The 25,627-nt window shown below is 38.4% G+C and overlaps 1 long non-coding RNA gene across 1 annotated transcript in view; it reads right to left on the reverse strand.

Annotated features, from left to right (window-relative positions):
* LOC128649250 (uncharacterized) overlaps positions 1-7,110 on the reverse strand; it is a 114,140-nt gene extending 107,030 nt beyond the window's left edge. Inside the window, exon 1 of the long non-coding RNA XR_008400657.1 lies at positions 6,912-7,110. This is a non-coding gene — a long non-coding RNA (uncharacterized LOC128649250). The remainder of the gene's footprint in view (positions 1-6,911) is intronic.
* Positions 7,111-25,627: the final 18,517 nt, after the last annotated feature.

The following is a 25,627-nucleotide window of genomic DNA, read 5'->3' on the forward strand; positions in this document are numbered from 1 at the left end:
ACCCCACGGCCTACGTTAAATTAGCGGGTTATCAATTAAAACCTATAAATATACGAACTCGTCAGGGATGCCCGCTTTCATCCCTTTTATTTGCGTTATGTATAGAGCCTTTGGCCATAAAAATGAGGGATAACCCAGATATAACTGGAATCTTGATCAATGACACTGAATACAAGGTGTCGCTTTTTGCAGACGATGTTATATTATCTTTACCAAACTCTTATTATACCTCCCACCATTGTATTCCTTGATACAAAATTCAGCCATTTATCTAATTATAAAATGAATGATGAGAAGTGTGAGGCACTCAGCATTCATATACCGGAACACATCAAAAATCTAAAAATAAACTTCTCCTTTGCATGGGTTAAAGGGACAGTCAACACCAGAATTTTTGTTGTTTAAAAAGATAGATAATCCCTTTATTACCCATTCCCCAGTTTTGCATAACCAACACTGTTATATTAATACACTTTTTACTGCTGTGACTATCTTGTATCTAAGCATCTTCTGACCGCCCCTAATCACATGACTTTTAGTTATTATCTATTGACTTGCAGTTTAGCCAATTAGTGCAGTGTCTGCCACAACTCACGGGCGTGATCACAATGCTATCTATATGGTTTACCTGAACTACTCTCCCCTGCTGTGAAAAGCAAATACAAAAGCATGTGATTAGAGGCGGCCTTCAAGGGCTTAGAAATTATCATATGAGCCTTTCTAGGTTTGCTCTCAACTAGAATACCAAGAGAACAAAGCAAAATTGTTGATAAAAGTAAATTGGAAAGTTGTTTAAAATTACATGCCCTATTTAAAAAATAAAAGTTTTTTTGGGCCTTGACTGTCCCTTTAAGAAAACGCTCACTTACCTTGGCATTAAATTACCACCCAATATACACACCTTATACCAGGTAAATTATGTCCCAATGTTTGCACACATTAGAACCTTAATGTCTAAATGGATGAAACTTCAAATTTCATTATATGGTAGGATCATCACAACTAAAATACCCTTCTACCCAAAATACTGTACCTTTTTCGATCACTTCCCATTTTGGTCCCTACCTCAGAATTACATAAACTACAAAAATATATTCTTTGATTTATTTGGCGGGGTAAAAAGGCTAGAATCAACAAATAAAAAATGTGCCAACTTCGAAATAAAGGAAAAGTAGGACTACCAAACTTAGTCTCATACTACTATTCAGCACGAATGGCCCAAAATGGATCCACATTGAAACATCCATGATGAATGTCAATCAGCCTTCTTTGGACATCTAAGTCTGAAGGCCACCCCCTTAGGAACACCTACATAGCGATCAAAACACACTATTCACATTTGGGATACTTTAAAAAACCAAGTACCCTATAATTCAAGAAAAATCTAGGGTAACACCAATGATACCTCTAACTTCTTATATAGACTCCCACATACAAATCAAATGGGCTAACAAGGGACTCTATAGGATTGCTGATGTTCTAATAAATGATAAACCAATATCTTTTGATAATTATAATGCTCTGAGCACTCCAGAAAAGAATACTTGGTATTACTATTTATAATTGACATCCAGAATATGGGACATAATGGGTACAGAGAAACTCCCCCCAAACACTGTCTTTGAATCCCTTTGTTTGACGACATCCCATGTCAAAGGCCAAATTTCCATTTTGTATCCCATATTTAATTCAACAATTAAAGAGACTAAAACTCCAATTATGATAAAATGGGAACAAGAACTCTAAAATACATGGCCCATCACTACCTGGTCAAATAACTTATCATGAGGACTATCCTCACCTAATGCTCTACTTAAAGAAAACTATATTAAAAGTTCATTTTTGTTGGTATTTACACCCAATAAGGTCTCTCAGAACTGAGACAGAGAACTCTCAACTATGCTATAGAGGATGTGGTGAAAGAGGAACATATATGCATATGTGGTGGCATTGTGAAAATAATTACAAATATATTGGAATAATCCTCTACTATGATTAGTTCTATTTTCCAAAAACAGATAATTCTAATACCAGAACAAGCGTTATTACACTTCCCAATACCAGATATTCCCAAAATCTATCATAAATTGATAATGACTATATGTACTATAGTTAGAATATGCATAGCTCAATTCTGGAAGGCAATACCTCCAAATTTTAATTTCATAAAAGGAAAAATAGCCTACCACTACGAGATGACCAACTTAGCAGCGAATAAATTAAATACTAAGGAGAGCTTTTTAGCCCAATGGGAACCATAAATCATGTTTCCCGAAGTTGATTTAAGATTAAGACGCAATATGCCTGAGGCTTTGGGTCACATTCATTGATAACTGGGGGGCCGAGACCAACAGACTTTTACACGCACCTGTCCTTCGTTCCTATATGTATACCAAAATACTAGAACTTAGAGAATTGCTTCAAGGAAAAGCATTTCCAATAAAGGGTTAGATAGAAACCGGATGAACCAATCTAGACTGTATTAAAACTTGATGTATAATGATACAAAGAGGCAGAAGATAGATACAAAAGTTTGATTTATGAATAAATTGTACAAAAGAAGTGAATGTAGAAATGTTATGATACTGTTTTCTTATTGAAAAGCTATGCTAAATATATTTGTAAACACAACAAAATTACAAATAAAAACTATTTCAAAATAAATTAAATAAATCACCCAAAATGTATGTGTATGTGTATGTATATATATATATATATATATATATATATATATATATATATATATATATATATATATATATATATATATATATACACACATACTGTAAAAAATTACAATTACAGGTAGCCCTCTTAATTCAAGGGGTTTGTTGAAGGACTTGTTTCAAAATGTGTGTAGTAAAATAAACCTTCAAGGAAGATGAGAATGTGGGGGGGTTGTAATTTCTCCTTTACTTTTTTTTTTTTCTTTTCTAGAAGTTGGCTTCCAATTTTTAAAATCAAACAAACATATTTAGTGGCTTGGATTAACACATATTCTAATGTTTTTGTTAGAATTTCTAAACACTAAAAGCCCTTATTTCTATTTATGCGCTCGGTGTATCCTTGATGTCAGAAATTGTGTGTTTAAATTTTACTGTAAAGATACTGTATGTAATTTTGTATTGATAGTATGCATATACTAGTGACAATGTCACATGAACCTCAGTTTAATTTAATATGCAAATTTCAATAAATGTTTACTGTAATAAAATAGTAAACCTACTTATTTAAGGTAATCAAAAGGAAGTCCATACATTATGTCCCAGGCCGCATATCTGAATGTACATAAATCTCTGAAATGCTGCATGTTATGAATGTAAAAACAGCTCATTTAAAGTGAAGGTAAAGTCAAGCTAACTGCGTCACGACAATTGAACAATTGCATAAAATAAGCCTAAGTTTCATTCATGGATTCGCCAATCAACGCTTATTTAGCAGTTATAATAAATTATAAATGAAATATGTATGAACGCCGTTTGTCCGCCTGCATTATTCAAATTTTTCGTCATTGATGGCGTTTTATACAAATTTCCAATCAACGCTGCCCCCCCCCGGGGTGTTCAACCACCTTTACAAATACGCCCATTGGTTAATGTACGCATGCGCAATATAATTAGCGCATGCGGACAAAAATACCAATTTGTTTTCTGTGTATATGTGCGTTCATGAGCCATGCATGTTCTGTTACAGCCAGCACGTTCGATACAGTGAAGTGACTGAAGTTTAATCGGAGACTGGCGCATGCGCATATACATATATTCACAGGAGCGCACTTCATAGCTACGTATAGAGTGGGTGGGACCACTCTATATGTCACACATTGAAAAAGCAGGAAGTACAGATTTTTAAACTTGTATAAAATAAAAAAAATAAAAAAATAAAAAGAGAGGTGTATTATTAAACGTAGTGACAATGTTTACTGAGACTTAATATAAGCGTAGCATAGATCCAGAATGGTTAACATTACCTTCATTTTAAGTGATAAAATCTAAGCTTATTAACCTTTTAATGCAGTTATATTCCGTCATAATTACACTGGGCTTTAGAGCCGTTATGACGGAATAGAATGTCATAGCCAACGGCTGTCCTGAAGCCTTCTGTGCTTCCTGGATTTGATCGCGGTCTGGAGGGCGTTCCTAGGGTTGTAGGGACGCCCCCCAGACGCGATCCAATAATTGAAATCTCGGGATCATGTGCACGATTGCGTGGTTTCAATTTGTCTACATCGGAACAGTTGTTCCGATGTAGACACTTTAGCCCTGACAGGAAAGGGTTAAAATGGTTTTCACACAGTAAAAAAAACTTCAAATATATAAAAAAAAAAAAAAAATGTGGATCTCACAAAACACTAAAATGTAAAAAAATCCCCTTTGAAGGGCCATTAAAGAAATAATAATAATAAAGCATGTAATTTTAAGACTATAGGCCCTAAACTACTGTGTGCAGGGACCCCTGCAGAGTCCCGAGAAGAAAACACTACTGATCAAATTAGCAGAGCTAATTCGACATATGAGTTGTTCAACTAGTGTGTTTTCCGCTTGGGACCAGCAGTGAACTGTGAGTCCCGAGTGGTACTTGTACTGTGGATTTAACCTTTGTGGGGGGTAAACACAAAAGTAGTCTAGGGTCAATATTCTTAAAATCACATGCCCTAATAGAATATAGCATTTGAATTTTTTTTAACTATAATGGAACTTTAAGTTTAAAGTGAAAAAAATGCCTTAAAAGTCTCACACACTTTCAGATAATTATATCCTTTTGAAGAGAGCTCACAAAGTGCAATATGAGTGAAATAGGTGAGTTTAGTCTCTCAATTATTGGTTGCTATTTTGAATTGGTGAAAAATTACCCATTTAAAATGAGAGCTAAATGTATAATCACTGTCTCTCAGCTTTTTAAATCCTTCTACCATTATCCAATTGTCTCATTCATCACATTAAATAATTTCTCCAAAATATCCTCATCCAGGTGCTGACATATTATGAGCCAACACTCTGACAGAAACGATATCCTGAAACAATTTTTGTGTCTGTGAGATTGTCAACCACAATACTGTGGCCAAAATGTCAACATCAGAGTTCTTGATTATAGCATCTCAGTATGGTTATTTATGACTGATGATGTAAACATAAGGTTAGCTTGAGTTTAGAAATATAAAAAAAATAAAATAAAAAAAAAAAAAATCATCCAGCCCATATAACCTATACAATGATATAACAATAAAAGCTATACTTTCGGATACATACAACAATGTCTTAATAATATAAATAAAAAAAGTAAAGCAGACAAACCATGTTGGCATTTACTAGATTTACTCAAGACTGATATAATACAAAAAGCACAGGGAATGTGTTTTACAAATTAAAAAGAAAGAAAATACCCACTGACTAATTGCAATTGCTCAATTAAATGTAATAATATTCAATACATTTTCATGAAAACATTTTCCTCCCAATCGCATACACAATTCGCTTCAGGCGTGCCTCCATTCGTCATCAGTGAGTGCGTGCGAGGGCGAGCTTCCATGCTTAGTTTGCCTTTTTGAGAAGCCTGTATGTAAGGTTGACAGTGTTTAGCATGATCTGTATTTTTGAGACCACTCAGGCTAAAAGCTGTTGTGTGAGCTCTGAAGAATACTGTGTTGCTTCTGCTAGCATACACACTTATTATTAGTGACCATTAGACAACTACACAGTAACTGGTGCCAACATTACAGTTAGGGGCTACCAACAGTCATCAATTTGGGTTACAGATATTCTCCAGGAACTTATGCACAGTATGTCAGGGCAAGGTGTAGGGTAACATTACACACCCCAGGCCCAAAAGGGAAAAAAACCAGGAGGTAGAATATGGAACAATTGGAGCACACATATCAGGGCACAGCATAGGGTGAGTAGCTATGTCAGGGCAAGGTGTAGGGTAAGATTACAGTAGGTGGACTTATGTTAGTGTACAACAGGGTTTCTCAACCGTGGTCCTCAGGTACCCAGGCCACGTTTTCATTATAGCTGAACCTGTGCACAGGCAAAGTAATCAGCTGATCAGTAACACCATGGTTACTAACCTGCTCTCACCCTCAGCTGATTATTTCACCTGTGCACTGGTTCAGCTATAAATGAAAATCTGGTCTGTTGGGGGTACTTTAGAAACAATGGTGTACCCTGTAGGGCAGGTGAGCTGAGTTGGATCTGAACATGTGTTGCTGTATAAAGTCATCCAGGGCTAGTCTAAACAAAAAAAAATTCCTGAGCTGTTTTTATTCCTAGTCTGGTCCTGCATTGAACCAGTGAGAGAAATGTATAGTTGAGTTTATATAGTGAATTGGTCAACAACTCTGTATATATTTTAAATCGATTACTGGAAATTCCTTTTTTGTTTGTTTTTAAAGCTGATACGAAAATATATTGGACCACAGTAACCAAGCATATGGTTTGGCTTATTTTCTTGACCAGAATTATCGCTGATTCAGGGCACGTGTTTAAAAGTAGTCAACTCAGTTCCAAAAAACCCTAGTTACATGTAAAAGGAATGCATTATAAAAAAATAAGCTTGAGTGTCTATTGAAGCACGGTACAAAGGAGGGGGACTGTACTACAGTTTGGATACAGTTACTAATTTGGGGTGTGGGGCAGCACAATAGGAAGTGTGCTATAACAGCATCAGCCTTTTAACCTAACCACTGTGGCTGTCACAGCAGCAGCCCTATCAACCAGTTAATTATCCAGACAAAAATTTGCACTGCAGCTCAAACGTGATATGGTGAAAAGCAAAAATGCGTGTGTTGTCTAAAACAACGTTGCGTTTTTGTTACCAAATAACTATCACTTGTCCAGTATACAGACCCACAGCATAAGAAAAGTGTATAACTCAGCTTTTTTTTCACTATAATCCCAAATGCATCTTCTTACCTGTCTTCACAATCCTTGCACTTAATTACAATAGAGACAACTTTACAGAAGAGCTCCTCAGTCATTGTGTCCAGAAAAAGAGTCCTCTCCTTTCACACACTTTATCACATAGCCCAAAATCACTTCGGTTTATTATAATTATAAAATCTTGTTTTCTTCTCTTAAAATCCACTTCTGCGATGTACACCTTGCACGTATTCGTAACTTCCTTTCAGAAAAAAATAAAAAAAAATCCTACTCCAGGCTCAGAAGGAGGGGCAGGAAAAGGCACCTGTTTAAAAAAAAAAAAAAGGATCAGCGAGGCCGCGGCGCGATCATCAATACCCCAAAGTGTCCCTGGGACTGAGCCAGGCCTTGCCGCACCTTGCACTGTGTGAACCTCCCCCAGCTAAGGCCCAACCTACACCCATACAGCCGCGGCTCCCGAGGGTATTCGCGCCACCTTCCCGCCGCCAACACTGCCTTTTCTCTTTCTCCTTGTCTGGTTGCTGCTCCTCAGCTTCCAGCGACGGTGATGTTAGAGTAAACAAGCACAACTTTTTCAGTACCTGCACAAGGCCCCAGAGCAGGTGTGTTAATGCACTCAGGAATGTGGTCTAATAGACTGATTAAAAGGAATTGTAGTTCTAGATATCACACAGTTTACGGATACACTTTGCTATCACGCTGAATTGTTTGCGCACATTTTTTTTTACTTGCCTTTTGTTGTTGAAGCACTTATCTCAGAAATAATTTTATCTAGTTTCTCCTAATCTTAGTTACACACATTTCATCGTCATACTAAAGCAGTTAGTGGTTTGTTGCTTTGCAGCTGCAAGATTATAGTGTAGTACTATATATGAACAGTTGTAGTAAATATAATTTCGCTATTATACAGATGATTAAAACAGAAAATAGATTATTTGACCTTTTTAATGGTTTAAAGGTACGTGTGTAAAAACAAAATGCTCTGTTTTGTTGGGGCATTTTATTTTTAGATTACAGGTGGCCCTCGGTTTACAATGGTTCAATTTGCACCATTTCAGAATAACAACCTTTTTTTCAGTCATGTGACTGCTATTGAAAAGCATTGAGAAGCAGTGCATTGATTAACCCCTTAACGACCGAGGACGTGCAGGGTACGTCCTCAAAAAAAAAGGCAGTTAATGCCTGAGAACGTACCCTGCACGTCCTCGGTGTGGAAAGCAGCTGGAAGCGATCCTGCTCGCTTCCAGCTGCTTTCCGGTTATTGCAGTGATGCCTCGATATGGAGGCATCCTGCAATAACCCCCCTTGGCCATCCGATGCAGAGAGAGCCACTCTGTGGCCCTCTCTGCACCGGACATCGGTGGCCGGTATCGTTGGTGGGTGGGAGCAAGTCTGGGAGGCGGGTGGGCGGCCATCGATGTGCCCAGTGGAGTGGAGGGGGGCGGTATCGGGGGCGGGAGCGCGCACGGGAGCGCGCGCGTGCACGGGGGGCGGCGGGCGGGCGCGTGCACGGGGCGGGAGCGGGAGGGAACCGCTACACTACAGAAAAATCAAGTACTTGAATTAACTTTTTGAAAGCTGTAAATAACAGCTAAAAGATGTGGAAGGGGTGGGGGGTTGATCTGGGGGGGGGGGGGGGAAGCTACACTGCAGAAAAGGGTTTTTATTTAAAAAAAAGGCACATTATTCACTAAACTGGGTACTGGCAGACAGCTGCCAGTACCCAAGATGGCGCCCATTAAGGCAGAGGGGGAGGGTTAGAGAGCTCTTTGGTGAGGGATCAGTAAGGCTGGGGGCTAAGGGGGGATCCTACACAGCAGCATATGTAAATATGCTAAAAAAAATTAAAAAAAACCCCCAAATATAGCTTTTATTTTAGTACTGGCAGAGTTTCTGCCAGTACTTAAGATGGCGGGGACAATTGGGGGGTGGGGGAGGGAAGAGAGCTGTTTGGGAGAGATCAGGGGGTCTCATGTTTCAGGTGGGAGCTCTACACTAAAGCTAAAATTAACCCTGCAAGCTCCCTACAAGCTACATAATTAACCCCTTCACTGCTAGCCATAATACACGTGTGAAATGCAGCGGCATTTGGCGGCCTTCTAATTACCAAAAAGCAACGCCAAAGCCATATATGTCTGCTATTTCTGAACAAAGGGGATCCCAGAGAAGCATTTACAACCATTTGTGCCATAATTGCACAAGCTGTTTGTAAATGATTTCAGTGAGAAACCTAAAATTGTGAAAAATTTAATGTTTTTTTTAATTTGATCGCGTTTGGCGGTGAAATGGTGGCATGAAATATACCAAAATGGGCCTAGATCAATACTTGGGGTTGTCTACTACACTACACTAAATCTAAAATTAACCCTAGAAGCTCCCTACATGCTCCATAATTAACCCCTTCACTGCTGGGCATAATATACGTGTAGTGCGCAGTGGCATTTAGCAGCCTTCTAATTACTAAAAAGCAACGCCAAAGCCATATATGTCTGCTATTTCTGAACAAAGGGGATCCCAGAGAAGAATTTACAACCATTTAAGCCATAATTGCACAAGCTGTTTGTAAATAATTTCAGTGAGAAACCAAAAGTTTGTGAAAAAATTTGTAAAAAAGTGAACGATTTTTTGTATTTAATCGCATTTGGCGGTGAAATGGTGGCATGAAATATACCAAAATGGGCCTAGATCAATACTTTGGGATGTCTACTAAAAAAAATTATATACATGTCAATGGATATTCAGAGATTCCTGAAAGATATTAGTGTTCTAATGTAACTAGCGCTAATTTTGAAAAATAATGGTTTGGAAATAGCAAAGTGCAACTTGTATTTATGGCCCTATAACTTACAAAAAAAGCAAAGAAGATGTAAACATTGGGTATTTCTAAACTCAGGACAAAATTTAGAAACTATTTAGCATGGGTGTTTTTTGGTGGTTGTAGATGTGTAACAGATTTTGGGGGTCAAAGTTAGAAAAAGTGTGTTTTTTTCATTTTTTTCCTCATATTTTATAATTTTTTTTATAGTAAATTATAAGATATGATGAAAATAATGGTATCTTTAGAAAGTCCATTTAATGGCGAGAAAAACGGTATATAATATGTGTGGGTACAGTAAATGAGTAAGATGAAAATTACAGCTAAACACAAACACCGCAAAAATGTAAAAATAGCCTTGGTCCCAAACGGACAGAAAATGGAAAAGTGCTGTGGTCATTAAGGGGTTAAACTAGCCAGTAGGTGGAGCTGTCTGCTTGTGTTGCAGCAAAGATATGCAAGCCAAGCAAGCTGAAATTAATCAGTTTAACCAGACCTGAGCTATCAAGCAGCTTGCAAAGGAACAAGATCTTCCTGTCTATAAATCAGTCCAGATTGGAATGCATAGAAATAACTGTTTGCAGAAAAATGCAAGTAAAGTCTGTGTTGTGTGATTATTTTATTAGGTTTATAATGCTGTTTAGCAAATGTTTTTGTTCATTTAACTTAGTTTAATTATATATTCTGTGTTGTGTGATTTTTTTATTAGGTTTATAATGCTGTTTAGCATTTTAAGTCTTCATTTCAAAGCTTTAAAAATAATGTATTAGGTGTTACTTATGCCAATGTTGAGAGGGGCCTGGAACCTAACTCCCTCACTTCCCATTGACTTACATTATAAACTGGGTTTCAATTTACAACGGTTTCAATTTACAACCATTCCTTCTGGAACCTAACCCCGGCGTAAACCAAGGGCTACCTGTGTTTTGTATTGAGCCATTTCACATCTTTCTGTTTTCAGTAATTTTGCTCACATTCGGCTAGATTACGAGTCTTGCGTTAGCCTTAAAAAGCAGCGTTGAGGGGTCCCAACGCTGCTTTTTAACGCCCGCTGGTATTTCGAGTCAGGCAGGAAAGGGTCTACCGCTAACTTTTTTCCCGTGATTTTAGCTTACCGCAAATCCCCTTATGTCAATTGCGTATCCTATCTTTTTAATGGGATTTGCCTAATGCCGGTATTACGATCGCCTGAAAAAGTGAGCGGTAGATCCTCTCCTGTCCAGACTCCTACCACATATAAAAGTCAGTAGTTAAGAGTTTTATGGGCTAACGCCGTAACATAAAAGTCTTAACTAAAGTGCTAACAAGTACACTAACACCCATAAACTACCTATTAACCCCTAAACCGAGCCCCCCACATCGGAAACACTTAACTAAAATGTTTAACCCCTAATCTGCCGACCGGACATCGCCACCACTTTAATAAATGTATTAACCCCTAAACCGCCGCACTCCCGCCTCGCAAACACTAGTTAAATTTAATTAACCCCTAATCTTCCGTCCCTAACACCTACCTACATTTATTAACCCCTAATCTGCCATCCCCAATGTCGCCGCTACTATATTAAATTTATTAACCCCAACCCCCCTAACTTAAATATAATTTAAATAAAATTAAATGACTACAATTAAATAAATTAATCCTATTTAAAACTAAATACTTACCTATAAAATAAACCATAAGATAGCTACAATATAATTAATAATTACATTGTAGCCATCTTAGGGTTTATTTTTATTTTACAGGCAACTTTGTATTTATTTTAACTAGGTACAATAGTTATTAAATATTTAATATCTAACTAGCTAAAATAAGTACAAAAGTACCTGTAAAATAAACCCTAACCTAAGTTACAATTACACCTAACACTACACTATAATTAAACTAATTACCTAAACTACCTACAATTAATTGCAATTAAATAAACTAAATTAAGAAAAAAAACAAACACTAAATTACAGAAAATTAAAAAAGAATTACAAGAATTTTAAACTAATTACATCTAATCCCCCTAATAAAATAAAAAAGCCCCCCAAAATAATAAAAATCCCTGCCCTATACTAAATTACAAATAGCCCTTAAAAGGGCCTTTTGTGGGGCATTGCCCCAAAGTAATCAGCTCTTTTACCTGTAAAAAAAAAAAGACAATACCCCCCCAACATTAAAACCCACCACCCACACACCCAACCCTACTCTAAAACCCACCCAATCCCCCCTTAAAAAAACACTACCCCCTTGAACATCACCCTACCTTGAGACGTCTTCACCCAGCCGGGCACAAGTGGTCCTCCAGAGGGTCCGAAGTCTTCATCCTATCCGGCCAGAAGAGGACCTCCAGACCAGTAGAAGTCGTCATCCAGGCGGCATCTTTTATCTTCATCTTTCCGGAGTGGATAGGATTTTTCCTACCTTAAGTCCGATTGGCTGATAGGATTCTATCAGCCAATCGGAGTTCAAGGGACGCCATCTTGGATGACGTCACTTAAAGGATTAGTCATTCAGTCGTCGGCCATCGGACGAAGAGGATGCTCCGCGTCGGATGTCTTGAAGATGGATCCGCTCCGGAAGGATGAAGATAGAAGATGCCGCCTGGATGAAGACTTCTACCGGTCTGAAGGTCCTCTTCTGGCCGGATAGGATGAAGACTTCGGACCCTCTGGAGGACCACTTGTGCCCGGCTGGGTGAAGACGTCTCAAGGTAGGGTGATCTTCAAGGGGGTAGTGTTAGGTTTTTTTAAGGGGGGATTGGGTGGGTTTTAGAGTAGGGTTGGATGTGTGGGTGGTGGGTTTTAATGTTGGGGGGGTATTGTCTTTTTTTTTTTTACAGGTAAAAGAGCTGATTACTTTATGGCAATGCCCCGCAAAAGGCCCTTTTAAGGGCTATTTGTAATTTAGTATAGGGCATGGATTTTTATTATTTTGGGGGCTTTTTTTATTAGGGGGATTAGATTAGGTGTAATTAGTTTAAAATTCTTGTAATTCTTTTTTTATTTTCTGTAATTTAGTGTTTGATTTTTTTCTTAATCTAGTTTATTTAATTTAATTGTAGGTAGTTTAGGTAATTAGTTTAATTATAGTGTAGTGTTAGGTGTAATTGTAACTTAGGTTAGGGTTTATTTTACAGGTACTTTTGTACTTATTTTAGCTAGGTAGTTATTAAATAGTTAATAACTATTTAATAACTATTGTACCTAGTTAAAATAAATACAAAGTTGCCTAAAATAAAAGTAAAATAAAAATAAACCCTAAGCTAGATACAAATGTAACTATTAGTTATATTGTAGCTATATTAGGCTTTATTTTATAGGTAAGTATTTAGTTTTAAATAGGAATAATTTATTTAATTGTAGTAAATTTATTTAGATGTATTTAAATTATATTTAAGTTAGGGGGTGTTAGGGTTAAGGTTAGACTTAGGTTTAGGGGTTAATAAATGTATTATAGTGTCGGCGACGTTGGAGGCGGCAGATTAGGGGTTAATAAATGTAATATAGTTGCGGCGAAGTTGGGGGGCAGATTAGGGGTTAATAACTATAATGTAGGTGCCGGCGATGTTGGGGGCAGCAGATTAGGGGTTCATAAGTATAATATAGGTGGCGGCGGTGTACAGAGCGGCAGATTAGGGGTTAATAATATAATGTAGGTGTCAGCGATAGCGGGGGCGGCAGAGTGGGGGTTAATAAGTGTAAGATTAGGGGTGTTTAGACTCTGGGTTCATGTTAGGGTGTTAGTTGCAGACAAAATTAATTTCCCCATAGGAAACAATGGGGCTGCGTTAGGAGCTGAACGCTGCTTTTTTGCAGGTGTTAGGTTTTTTTTCAGCCAGCTCAGCCCCATTGCATGAATACGTTTTTCCAGCTTACCGCTACCGTAAGCAGCGCTGGTATTGTGAGATGTGGAGCTACATTTTGCTCTACGCTCACCTTTTTGCGGCTAACGCCAGGTTAAAAAAAAAAAAAAAACGGTAATACCAGTGTTGTCTTAAGGTAGCGTTAGAAAAAAAAGGCTCGTTAGCAACGCACCCCTGTTACCGCAAAACTCGTAATCTTGCCGATTGCATTTACAGATTCGTTTGAGGATTTCATTTTTCTAAGCTACTCACACAATTTTAAAATGTGCAAATGGTCATGTGAAATTAGAAAAATGTGTAATTTTTAAAGGTGTATGTGGTAAAAAAAAAACAAAAAAACCTATAAGTCATTACTTCCTAAATATTGCAAAACACATTTTATGGTTCCACGTTTTGAATCGCTTTATCTTTATAGCACCCCAAAATGGTAAATTTTATATATTGTGCAATATAAATTTCTAATTGAAAAAAGTAATTTTGATAACTTTTCACCATTTTGCAATTAATGTAGAAAATAATACATTTTAAAATTACATGAAATCCTGATTTTCCAGTGGGTGGCAACACAGTTTGACAATTTCTACTCCCAGCTACCTATATTCACTATGTATAAAAATATACACACTGGCTTGCACCAATAAACATCCTATATATAGAATTTCATAAAATGTACTTTATTTTTAAAGTATTCAAACATAATGAGAATCTATAAGCCCTGACATCCTCAGCACAGCATAGGGAGGCTAGAGATTGCTGCTAGGCGATAATTATTACTATGATGATCACTTTACAGATATAAGGACATGAAACACCGTATTTTAATAGTGGAACCTCATTCTTTAAAATTAGGGGTCTTATAATATATTTCTGTGGTGGTAATGTCCTCTTTGAAATCTTTAGACTTTGTCAAAATAGAGCAAATGCTGGTATTTGGGATCTCTATGATAATCACCTGGCAGCGGTTTGGATACAACCACTCATTAGTAGAAGATTGCTGCTTTCAGAGCAAGGGGGTCTCATGTTTTTCTATATATTGTGTTGGGCAATGCAAGGGATTCCTGACTGTTCCATATGCTGTGGGTCATTTTCCCCATTTCAGTGCATAATTCCTGGGTGATAGGGTCCCTTTTAGAGCCTGCACTGCAAAAGTCACCTAATGTAGGCAGATGATTGACATTTGTATGTCATTCACCTGCTACCCAGATGGCCCAAATGCCCCATTTTTGATGTGAGTGTGTGTTAGTTAATTACAATTCCAACAGAAGTTAGGAAACAATTCACAAGGCTGATGACCATTTGCGACCCCTACATCTCAAATAATTGGGCATTCATATAGTAATTGGAAAAGTCCCGTGTAATATAGACAATGAACCATTCAAACACAAAACACATATATAAATACAATAAGTCATGGTTTACTCACAACAATGAATTGTGTGTTTCATCCAAGAATCCACAAGTTAAAAACCGCCAACACTTGGGGCCCCGGTGACTCCGCTCGATTATCTAGAGCCAAACCATCCTACTAGGGGAGTATCTGTGACATATTTGTGAGGTTCACATATCAGGGCCAATCAGTGGTATTGATCACAGAGACAGCTAACAACTAAAATTCAAGATCTTTATCTGCAATCCTTAAAACAAAGTTAAAGCAGAAACAACATTCACAGTGTCATGAGATGCAGGACACATGCAGGACACAGCAAAGATAGTACAACTCTATTTTATTGTAGAGCATGGAAACACACATCTGGTAGCATTGATTTCACTAAGTAACTGCGACACAGACAAACAGACCTAAGCCCCGCCCCCAATCTGGTGACATCACTTCCCACTCTCATCACATCTTCCCCCTTTTTAAAGGACGAAGCATACATTTTTTTTTTCTTTCATTTGAATATAACAAATAACAAGGTATACTACAACAGTTTTGTATAGTATATAGCAAATAACAAGTTACAGAAAATTTAAGCAACATGAAATACATCCTGACTTGAACATCGGGGTAGACTACCCTAGTCCACAGTGACCATGGGATTATTCTGACCTTCCAGTCACTCTTCTAACTAAAGTTAATCCCGATATCGGGTCAGAAGTTTCACCACTCTTCCACTTGATGTAACTCTACGTGAACTGTCCTCTGATACAGAAGAAGGTGATTGAGAGTCTGCTGGAGGCAAGGACATATCCCCGCAGTGATCTTGCTGAGGAGAAGGCACCCCTTTTAAAACAGGGGATCCCACTGGCGGTGGTACTGAGGCATCCAGTTCCAAACTCTCAGGTACAGGCTGAAGATGTTTTCGATTACGGCGTGTAACTGTCCCTCCATCAGTAAGGACTACATAAGCCCTTGGTTCTGGAGAGCATCCAATTACCGTAGCACAAAAAGAAATATAAGAGAGTGGTGCAAACAATTTATACACCACACTCATAGGGGGCGCTATCTATACCCAAATGATATGCAACACAGAAAAACAACAATAGGTGGTGATAATAATACATACAATATATAATGAAATCACCCAGATAGACAAATTCAGATGTCTAGATATGAGCATATGCGAGAATCACAGTAATGTCCACAGCAACAGTCCTATAATAACGGTATGAGGCAGCTCTCTGTCATAGGACGGTCATCCTGATGTATCATGATCTGAAAAATAGAAAAGGAACAGAGGCACCAAACATGGCCTAGTAACGTCAGGGCACCAACCCACACAGGACCAACAGATTAGTATATACTCACAAGTGAGGCGCACCCAAACAGTGCTATTGATGCAGACTGGAACTAAAACAGTGGCCCAGCTCACTGATCTCCACCAGTCAAAACTCCAACTCCAGGTAATCCTTAGTAAGGCAGATAGATTATATCCTAAAAGGACAAGAGGAAGGCACAAACATAGCCCAGTAACGTTTGAACCAAGGAGAGATAGTGTTTAAAGGTTACACTTACAAGAGGTGAAGCACCACCAGGTGCAATATCAGCAGTACTGGGACCTCTCAGCCGCCCAGTGGACTGTAGAATCCAGTCAGCAGGATCAGGATGGTTCCAACTTGAGCAAGGAAAAAATCCAGCAAAAGAAATATACTGTCCCCACAAAAGCAGGATAAAATATAGTGGCAAGTGTATAATGTTAAAATGCTTTATTAAAAACAAGCGACGCGTTTCTCAGCCACACAGGGCTGTTTCCTCAGGCTATGATACAATGTTAAAAACACTTGCTATATATAGGGGATAGAGTAAATTACAAACAAAAAGCTTGGTCCTGATAGGGCAGTTAATTAACAATTACATTAATGACACCTGTTAAACCAATTAATAATTAGTTGTTATGACAACCTCTATATACATATATATATATATATATAGGCATCAGGATTAACAGCGTCTATGTCAACAGAGTACGCGCTACGCAATAGGCATATTCCCATATTGGCGTAGGTGGGTGGGGCCCACGAGAACCGCCGAAAATAAAACATCATATTTGTTATAATCTTAAGTTTATAGTTAGATGCCGAACACACAAACACATATATATATTAAATAACAAAAAAACATAACAGGACTCTGAAAGGTTTTTGGAGTCGAATACCAGGGTCAGTGTTCACATAAGAAAAATATGATCTATCAAAATACATCTGTTTTTGTGCTGTTCCCTTGGAATCAAATACCATGCAAGTAGGTAACATAGCGTGTTGCTAGGAGTGGACACTCTCACAATTTTAAATAATGTATCACATCATGGCAGCTAGTTGGCATTTGCAGAAGGGCATTTTACTATACATTTTATATGCATATATAAACTATGTTACAAGTAAGATAGTATGTACCTGCCTAAGGTATTATTAAAGGGACATGCATTAGTCTGTATTAAAGTTTTATCGTATGTATTATTATTATTTTTTTATGTTTTGTTTTAAACTGCTTTGTTTGCTAATAGAATATTATGCATAGGCAATGAATTTGTGCACCTCATGTTATAAAATTGTGTATTTGTATATGTAGTGTTTAGTTATGCACTATAATTTTATGCCATTCACCAAAGATTTGTATTATTGCTGTCATTGCCTTTAAGACCATCTGTGAGGGCTTTGTATATAGAGGTTGTAATAACAATAATTATTAATTGGTTTAACAGGTGTCATTAATGTAATTGTTAATTAACTGCCCTATCAGGACCAAGCTTTTTGTTTGTAATTTACTATATCCCCTATATATAGCAAGTGTTTTTAACATTGTATCATAGCCTGAGGAAACAGCCCTGTGTGGCTGAGAAACGCGTCGCTTGTTTTTAATAAAGCAATTTAACATTATACACTTGCCACTATATTTTATCCTGCTTTTGTGGGGACAGTATATTTCTTTTGCTGGATTTTTTCCTTGCTCAAGTTGGAACCATCCTGATCCTGCTGACTGGATTCTACAGTCCACTGGGCGGCTGAGAGGTCCCAGTACTGCTGATATTGCACCTGGTGGTGCTTCACCTCTTGTAAGTGTAACCTTTAAACATTATCTCTCCTTGGTTCAAACGTTACTGGGCTATGTTTGTGCCTTCCTCTTGTCCTTTTAGGATATAATCTATCTGCCTTACTAAGGATTACTTGGAGTTGGAGTTTTGACTGGTGGAGATCAGTGAGCTGGGCCACTGTTTTAGTTCCAGTCTGCATCAATAGCACCGTTTGGGTGCGCCTCACTTGTGAGTATATACTAATCTGTTGGTCCTGTGTGGGTTGGTGCCCTGACGTTACTAGGCCATGTTTGGCGCCTCTGTTCCTTTTCCATTTTTCAATTACCGTAGCAGGTGATTTCCATTTCTTCTCATCATCCAGTTTAATTGTGACACTTTGCCTCGCATTCAGCTCCTGCAAGGGCCTCACATAATGTCTCCTGTCGTAGAAGAATGGATAGCCCCTTTTTGCCTCTTCATCCCTCCTAAGGACTTCATCCTGAGGAATAGAGCTAGTTGGCTGGAAGACACCCACAGAGGGTAAGGTGGTGCAAATCTGGCGTCCTAGCATCAGCTGTGCCGGGCTAAAACCTGTGGCTTGAATGGGAGTCGCCCTATAGGACAAGAGGGCCAGGTACGACTCAGATTGCTTCAAAATTAATTTTGTTGTTTGAACTGCCCTTTCAGCCATTCCATTAGCCTGAGGGTATTGTGGACTTGACGTGGAATGTATAAAATGATATTCTCTGCTAAAGAACTGAACTCTGTTGAAGCGAACTGCATTCCGTTATCACTCACCAACTCCATTTGTATGCCCCACTGGGGGCGAACAAGCTCTTGAGACGAGTGATAACGGCTTGACTTGTGATTTCATTCAAAGGTGCAATTTCCAAATACCTGGAATAGTAGTCGATCACGACTAAGAACTTTTTCCCGTGCAGTTCGCACAAATCAGCAGCTATTTTCTGCCACGGGCCTGCAGGCAGCGGAGTAGAAATCAAGGGCTCCCTTCTCTGAGTAGGCCGTCGTTCCTGGCAAAAGGCACATTTAGACACATGACTTGCAATGTCGGAACTGATCCCAGGCCACCATACTGCCGTAGCTGCCCTTTCTCTGCACTTTGTAATGCCTAAGTGGCCATCGTGAATCCTGTTTATCATCTCCTGCCTCATGCTGACAGGAATAACAATGCGGTCCTTGAACAGCACCAACCCATCCAGCTCCATGAGCTGCGACCTCTCTGACTGGTAAGAACTTAAAGACATCCAGGCTGCCCGACTCTCGGGTCAACCTTCTTTTATGTACTTTATAACTTCTTGAAGGTCTGTATCTTAATATGTCTCTTTCTTTATTTGTTCTAGTTTCCCTGAAGAAATGGACTTAGAGGCCAGAACTGAATCTACATACACTTTCACATCCGATTCCATTGAAGACTCTTCAGCAGCAGCCAGCGGGAGCCTGGACAGTGTATCCGCCACAACCAGTTGTTTCCCCGGCACATGCACTGCCTGAACGTTGAACCTGAGCAGCCTCTTTAGAAGTCTCTGGCATCTTAGGGGTGTTTTGTCAATATCATAGGAGTTGATTAAAGGGACTAGCGGTTAATGATCAGTCTCCAGACTAAATTTCTCTAAACCCACTAGGTAACGCTGAAAGCGTTCACAGGCCCAGACTGCAGCCAGGCACTCTTTCTCAATTTGGGCATATTTTAACTCAGCAGCAGTCAGTGTGCGGGAACAGTAGGCGATGGGCTGTAGTTTTTCATTCAGCTTCAGGAGGGTGGCCCTTAATCCATAACTGCTCGCATCAGCACTAACCACAGTCTTTTTGGAAGCGTTGTAGAACCCCAACACTGGGGCAGACCCCAGCAGGGTCTTGACCTGCATAAAATATTCTTCTTGTGAAGGTCCCCAGACCCAGGCAACATCTTTCTTTAGCAACTCTGTGATAGGGTGTAGTATCGTGGATACATCTCGAAGGAACCTGCCCACATAATTTACAAGGCCCAATATTTGTCTCAGCTCATGTACATCAGAAGAACTTTTCATCTGTTCAATAGCACAAATTTTCTCTGGGTCTGGCTTAATGCCATCCCCATTGATGATATGCCCAAAGTAACATAACTCAGCTTTCCTAAAATGGCATTTCTCTTTGTTTAGCTTCAGCCCGGACTCTCTGATAGTCTGCAGCACACAGCTCAATCGCTGATCATGTTCCTCCAATGTAGACCCATACACTAAGATGTCGTCCATGACGACTGCCATGCCCACGTGGTCTCTTAGGAGAGAACTCATTTCTCTTTGGAAGATTTCAGGAGCAGAGGATATCCCAAAGGGGAGTCTGCAAAAGAAAAAACGACCTACTGGTGTAATGAAGGTAGTCAGTTTGCGGCACTTTGGATCTAGAGGTATCTGCCAGAAGCCGCTAGAAGCATCCAATGTAGAGAAGAACTTTGCCCCAATTTTGGAGCTATGTCTTCAAATGTCGGCAGCACATATCTCTCTCTCTTCACCAACTCATTCAGCCTTTTCAAGTCTACGCATATGCATACCTTCCCGTTTTTTTTTGCAACAGGCACAATGGGGGCACACCAGTTAGTTGCTTCAACAACCTCTTCAATAACCCCCATATTCTTCATACGCAGAAGCTCCTTCTCCACTTGAGGCATAAGCGTGAACGGAATTCTACGGGGAGTGGTAATGCTGTATGGGACTGCGTCACCTTTAAGTGATATACGGACTGGGTTGCAATTCAGTAGGCCCAATTCACCAAACATATCTTCTGAGATCTCATTCACTCTGGCTACTAGGCCCAAACCACAGGCTGCTTTTCTGCTCAATAAGTTGTTAACACACTGACCTCTAATCACATGCACCTACATGGTGAATTTCCTTTGCTTGTACACGCAGCTGGAAAGAAATTTCCCCGCACAATCAATGCGGCCACCAGGACTATGGACTTTGTTGTAACTTTCGCCAGCTGGGGCTGTCGAGGCAGTTTTATGAATGCTGCAAGAGACATTACAGTCATGTCTGCTCCTGTGTCAATCTTAAAGGCAACTTTGGCTCCCATTATAGTAAGAGTAACCCTCCAATCAACTTCTGAACCCGGTCGTTCAACAACAGACCCCACAAAGGACACTTCTTGACCCTCCTGGTCACTATCCACCTGCATCTCCTTAATATATTCAGTCTTACACACCACTTCAAAATGGCCCATCCTGTTACATTTTCTACATCTTTTGTCTTTAGCAGGGCATATGACACTTTGATCATGGGCACGGTTGCACCGTGTGCATCGGGCATGCTGCGCCCATCCACTTCTGGGCCTATCTGCTGCCCTTGGTCTACCACTCACACTGTGCCGTTCACTAGCAGCTCTTCTGAACTGCTGCACTTCATCCACAATACTCTCAGACCTCAGATCAGCACTTTGCTTTTTCACCAGTTCACTCTGGCGGGCCATCCTAATAGCCCCATCTAATGTTAAATCAGACTCTAACTGTAGCTTCAGTGAGACTTCAGCATCTGCAATTCCTATAACTATTCTGTCTCTGATTTGCTCTTCTTTAGCAACCCCAAACTCACAGAATTCAGCTAGTTCATACAGGCTGCGCACAAATGACTCCACAGATTCTCCTACAAGCTGAGCACGTTTGTGAAAACAAGCTCTCTCATTAATCATTTCTTTTGGGCACAAAGTGGGCACTGAGTTTATTCATAACTATTTCAATGTCAAATTCTTCCCCTTCTTGGAAAGTTAAGGCATTGAACACTGGCTCCACATCTTTCCCCATAGAGTATAAAAGAGAATTAACTTGTACTTCACCACTCTCCTTGTCCAGCTTGGAAGCAATCCTGAAGCGCTGAAACCACTGACGCCATGTGGGCCAAGCTGCAGGCTGAGAGAAATCAAAAGGCTCAGGTGGGGTAAACTTTGACATTGTCATCGATCAGGAAACAGAAGCGCAGACAAGAACTTCTGACACCATGTCATGAGATGCAGGACACAGCAAAGATGGTACAACTCCATTTTATTGTAGAGCATGGAAACATACATCTGGTAGCATTGATTTCACTAAGTAACTGCAAACGTCCAGCCATCAGCGTCTTGTGCGCCCATCTTTGGCTTGTTATCTATTACTACTCCCAAATGTGTCAGAAAAATTAATTTTAGCCTTTAAAGATAATAAAAACTAGTATTTAATGGGATAAGAAACACCTTAGACTCTATTTAATATAAAGCGTTCCTTTATAGCAGCTTATCATTTGTGAATTATTTTATAATACCACACTTGGAAAAGGATCTGTAGAAAACACAAGAATTTTGGTATCACACACAAATATGTAAGAAGGAGAGAGATATATATTGTAGTATAATATTGACATCCATGTGCACCAAAAGTAAATAAAACCGTTTTTTTCTCACTTAGGAGCCTGATGATGAAAAACTTATTTTTTCAGTTTCATATTGTAATGTAGGGGTCTCTTTTTCACATCCAGAATCTTGTATAGCAAGATAAACAGCTCTCAATCTCAAATTTGCCTTTCTAATTTTTTTTAGGGACCTCACAGTATTGAAAACTTTCTTAGACAATCTTTCCAAAGTGGAGAGCTTTACATCATCAGGCCCCTAGTGTAACCTCAAGATGTATGAGGTATTAGACAACTATGATTGGGATAAAATCACAGATGTTTCCATCATGACCAGATTAATGAGGCAATGCTTGTTCAAGTTTCCTGAACAATCTGCAATGTCTTTTTTTTTTTTTTTTTTAAGATCGGTCCTCAGAACTGCATTCCATACTCAAGGTGAGGTCTTACCAGGGATTTATATAGTGACAGAATTATGCTTTCCTCCCTTGCATCAATCCCTCTTTTAATACATGCTAGCATCTTATTAGCCTTAGAAGCCGCTGCCCTGCATTGTGTGACCATCTTTGGCTTGTTATCTATTACTACTCCCGAATCCCTTGCTCTGTTTGGCTAAGTCTAGTACCATTAAAATAATACATTGCATGCTTATTTTTACTTCCAAAATGTTGAACCTTGCATTTTCCTGTAATAAATCTAATTTTCCATTTCCTGACCATTCTTCTAATTTTTGTAGATCCCCTTATAAAGCAAGTTCATCCAGCCCTGACCTAATGACCTTACACAACTTTGCATCATCTGCAAAAAAAGAGAGGTTTCTATTTAATCCTTGCTCCAAGTCATTAATAAAAATATTAAAAAGAACAGGGCCCAGTACTGATCCATGAGGGACTCCACTGATTACCGTTGTCAAATCTGAGTATTATCCATTTACAACTACTCGTTGCTCCCTGTCTTTTATCCAGTATTTTATCCATTAGCTAACATTTTCAGATATTCCCAGTCCCTTCATTTTGAACATTAATCTCTCATGTGGCACATATCAAATGCCTTTGCAAAATCCAAGTATATCACATCAACTGATTCCCCTTTATCTATATTTTTACTTCCTCGTAGAATCTAATTAGTGGTAACAAAGATACAATATAACTTACTTTTTAACATAGATATAAAATTCAATTATCCCGTGCTCCGCCTCACATTTTAAAAGTAATTTTTCTGTGAGCTAATTATTTGAATTGTTCTTCAATCAGTGCTCTAGCTACAACAAAAGTGTCATATGGGGAGAGCATGATTGGACAACAATTCAAACCTTTAGTTCACAGAAAAAATTACTTTTGAAGTGGGTGGCTGAAAGCGGAGAATTTGAATTTCATATCTACATTAAAAAGTAAGTTATAGCGCATCTTCATAACAACTGATGAATTATACTCTATCTAAAATATCACCAACATTACTATCACCAACAAGGTTTGTTCCCTTGTGGATGGTGTAAAGCTTGCCAGCATGGTATCAAGGGTGACACATTTAAATCAAATATTAGCCAAGAAGTTTTAAGATCAATGATATCATTCGATGTCAGGACAAAGGGGTTATTTATCTGTTAGAATGTGGTTGTGGCCTCCAATATGTTGGACAGACAACACGGAGTGTCAAGGACAGAATCAGGGATGATGTCCCACTATACAAACGTTTTCAAAACAAACATGGAGGCAAAAATACAAATCTCAAATATATGGCTATATGTAAAGTACCAAAACAATGGAGAGGGGGAGATTATGGTAAAAGACTACTACAGGCCGAGGCAAAATGGATTTTTTACATAGATAGTATATATCCACAGGGCCTAAATGCTGATTTCAAAGTCTTTCATCTTTTTAACTAAATTATTTTGATACAACTTTAATTTTTAAATACATTTCAATTTGAAAATATTTATACAACTCCCCCTCCTACAGTTTGATTCACTTTTCACATTTTATACTTCATATACTTTCATTTTTTTATACTTCTACTCAGTATGAATCATCAATATGTGTTTACATCTCACGTTTTTTTTTACTGTTTTCTAATGCTTTAAAATGCTATTTATAAAACTATTTTGTTTTTATTGTAATTTCTATAATGTTTTAGAAAATATCTTCTTTTTAGTGAGTTTTTCTGTCTATTAAATATATGTGGTTTTATCATTACCTTTCATCCAATTGTATAAACTCTTAATTGTACGCTATCCTATTGTTCTTATTTATAAATGTATTGTATTCACAATGTGATTACATTAGAGGTATATACCTACCGATATGGACAATCCCTAATACTAGTAGCTTTTATTTATTTTAGATTTAATGTAGACTTGAGCATATTAGTATAAATTGACAATAAATCAATATCCTCTTTATATATCAGAACTACATGTCTCAGAATTCCATCATGCAACCAGCTGTGACCTCAGAGCCGGAACCGGAATTGACATGCATTCCGAAAAACCGGACGTGACGTGCTCTCCGAAAAAAACGGAAGTGATGGGTCACCCAGATGTAACGTCGTTGTCACGTGGCATTTTTCATAGATTACAATATTTAGAACTGATTAATAATCCAGACTATTATGATAATATGGAGTTTCTACTACAAAGGTTTGTAATCCTCAATTCCTGAACTTAACGAATAGGGGGAATCAGCCTATAATAATAATATGTCCAATTCCGGAAGTGAAAGAGTCAGTAGCCACCATCTTTATTAAGAGCATTAGAGGATTGCCATGATACATGTAATGGCATTTTAAAGGGACCCACATTTTCTCTTTCATGATTTAGAAAGAGCATGCAATTTTAAACAGCTTCCTAATGTACTTCTATTATCTAATTTGCTTCATTCTTTTGATATTCTTTGCTGAAAAGCTTATCTAGATATGCTCAGTAGCTGCTGATTGGTAGCTGCACTTAGATGCCTTGTGTGATTGGCTCACCCATGTGCATTGCTATTTCTTCAACATAGAATATCTGAAGAATGAAGCAAATTAGATAATAGAAGTAAATTCTAATGTTTAAAATTGTATTCTCTATCTGAATCATGACAGCAAAATGTTGGGTTTAGTGTCCCTTTAAGGCTGGAAATTACAGGAAGTAAAAGAGCCAGTGGCCACCATCTTTATTAAGGGCATTAGAGTGTTGTCATGATACATGTAATGGCAATTTAAGGCGGGAAATTACACCCATCGTGATTGGTCCCTATAGGCTATTTAAGACATACATTTACCAGCA

Source organism: Bombina bombina, chromosome 2 (assembly GCF_027579735.1).
Source record: "Bombina bombina isolate aBomBom1 chromosome 2, aBomBom1.pri, whole genome shotgun sequence".
Taxonomy (NCBI): Eukaryota; Metazoa; Chordata; class Amphibia; order Anura; family Bombinatoridae; genus Bombina; species Bombina bombina.